We start from the raw sequence: 2420 nt of genomic DNA, 5'->3' as shown, positions 1-2420 counted from the left end.
ATGTTGAATAATAGTCGTGTGAGTCTTGTCTTGTTCCTGATCTTGGATGAAATGCTTTCAGTTTTTCACCATTGAGAATGATGTTTGCTGTGGGTTTGTCGTATATGGCCTTTATTATGTTGAGGTTGTTTCCCTCTGTGCCCACTTTCTGGAGAGTTTTTATCATTAATGGGTGTTGAATTTTGTCAAAAGCTTTTTCTGCATCTAATGAGATGATCATATGGTTTTTCTTCTTCAGTTTGTTAATATGGTGTGTCACATTGATTGATTTGCATATATTGAAGAATCCTTGCATCCCTGGGATAAGTCCCACTTGATCATGGTGTATGATCCTTTTAATGTGTTGTTGGATTCTGTTTGCTAGTATTTTGTTGAGGATTTTTGCCTCTATGTTCATTAGTGATATTGGTCTGTAATTTTCTTTTTTCTGTAGTATCTTTGTCTGGTTTTGGTATCAGGGTGATCGTGGCCTCATAGAATGAGTTTGGGAGTGTTCCTTCCTCTGCAATTTTTCTGAAGAGTTTGAGAAGGATGGGTGTTAGCTCTTCTCTAAATGTTTGATAGAATTCACCTGTGAATCCCTCTGGTCCTGAACTTTTGTTTGCTGGAAGATTTTTTAATCACAGTTTCAATTTCATTACTTGTGATTGGTCTGTTCATATTTTCTGTTTCTTCCTGGTTCAGTCTTGGAAGGTTATACCTTTCTAAAAATTTCTCTGTTTCTTCCAGGTTGTCCATTTTATTGGCATAGGGTTGCTTGTAGCAGTCTCTTAGGATGCTTTGTATTTCTGCCGTGTCTGTTGTAACTTCTCCGTTTTTTTTTTTTTTTTTTTTTCCTAATTTTATTGATTTGAGTCCTCTCTTTTTCTTGATGAGTCTGGGTAAAGGTTTCTCAATTTTGTTTATCTTCTCAAAGAAGCAACTTTAGTTTTATTGATCTTTGCTATTGTTTTCTTTGTTTCTGTTTCATTTATTTCTGCTCTGATGTTTATGATTTCTTTCCTTCCACTAACTTTGGGTTTTGTTTGTTCTTCTTTCTCTAGTTCCTTTAGGTGTATGGTTAGATTGTTTATTTGAGAGTTTACTTGTTTCTTGAGGTAGAGTTGTATTGCTATAATCTTCCCTCTTTGAACTGCTTTAAAAATATGGAATGCTTCACAAATTTGCAAGTCATCCTGTGCAGGGACCATGTTAATCTTCTCTGTATCAGTCCAATTTTAGTATATGTGCTTCCAAAGTAAGCACTCTGACACATCATTTTAGATGTCATCACCTGTCCAGAAATGTCATGCTTTTCTCTGCCCATCCAGACAGACATTAGGTGAAGAAAACCAATCATTTCTTTCCCCTATGTGTCAGCTATTTTTTTCCCCTTCAATGTAAAATTCTATATATTGTATTTTGAAAAAAAAAAAAAAAGAGAAAAATTGATTTTTAGAGTGGTTTGAATATGACTTCGGCAAGCTCTATGCTCAAATTGATATGGTAACTTGTAAGAAGATATATTTTTGATTCAAGCTACACTACATTATTTTAATTAATTTTTCTGATTATAAAATGTGATAATATGTATATTAATGTTACTTGCATTAGTATGAAATTCAGCTTTCTGCATGTAAAATTTAAATGTCCCGAAAATTTATCTATTTGTTTATCCTTCAGAAATTATTATTTTACACTTCCTATGTGTAAAATAATACACTTAGTACATTGCCTTGTGCAACATTATGCATACCATAAGTAATTGTACAAAATTGGTGTCTGCATTCAAGGAATTCATGCCATAATAGTTCGATTTGGAGAAGATTTCCAATGCAAAATACTCTGTGTTGTTGGCATAGGCTTCTACTCTTTCTAAGTCAAAAGATGGAGATAATGAAGTACAAACAAGTGATTATAATGTGGACACACAATCAAATGATTTATACTTGCAAAGATTCTGACCGATATATACAACATACCCCCAAATTCCTTTTAGTGTATTGGTGATGTTAAATTCTTTTATATAAAAATTCAATATATTTTCCTCAAGGCATTGTTTTCCTTTTTATTTTTTTTTATGTCACAACCTCTCCCAGTTTTCTCCTTGAACCGTTCCTGAATGTGAGGCTATCCAAACCAAATGAGTGCCTCCAGAATGAATGCATTTTTCCATTGCACATTTGTTTTCCCATTACAATGTTATTACCATAAAGGGGGACTTCTTATTAAGGGAATGGACAAGCAGTTTCTACCTTTACTGAGATCATAATTCTGCTTCAATAAACTCTTACTATATTCTTGTGTTAACTCATTCTTTTTAATTCTGAAAAATTTTCAGCATTTTCCATTTCTTTGCAAACCAGGGAAATTCCCTGAAATTACCTTGAATCCACTGAATTTCACATTCTATTTCAACAATATAACATGGATCCCTTTCC

The 2420-nt window shown here is 33.2% G+C and overlaps 1 non-coding gene across 1 annotated transcript; it reads right to left on the bottom strand.

Annotated features, from left to right (window-relative positions):
* Positions 1-1139: 1139 nt before the first annotated feature.
* Positions 1140-1245, bottom strand: LOC133076705 (U6 spliceosomal RNA). The gene has a single exon (XR_009697594.1). It is a non-coding gene; the product is annotated as a U6 spliceosomal RNA (small nuclear RNA).
* Between the last annotated feature and the right edge of the window lie 1175 nt (positions 1246-2420).

Source organism: Eubalaena glacialis, chromosome 16, assembly GCF_028564815.1.
Source record: "Eubalaena glacialis isolate mEubGla1 chromosome 16, mEubGla1.1.hap2.+ XY, whole genome shotgun sequence".
In the NCBI taxonomy this organism is placed as follows: Eukaryota; Metazoa; Chordata; class Mammalia; order Artiodactyla; family Balaenidae; genus Eubalaena; species Eubalaena glacialis.
The sequence above is the reverse complement of the archived record's forward strand: the minus strand, read 5'-3'. Positions and strand labels throughout refer to the sequence as shown.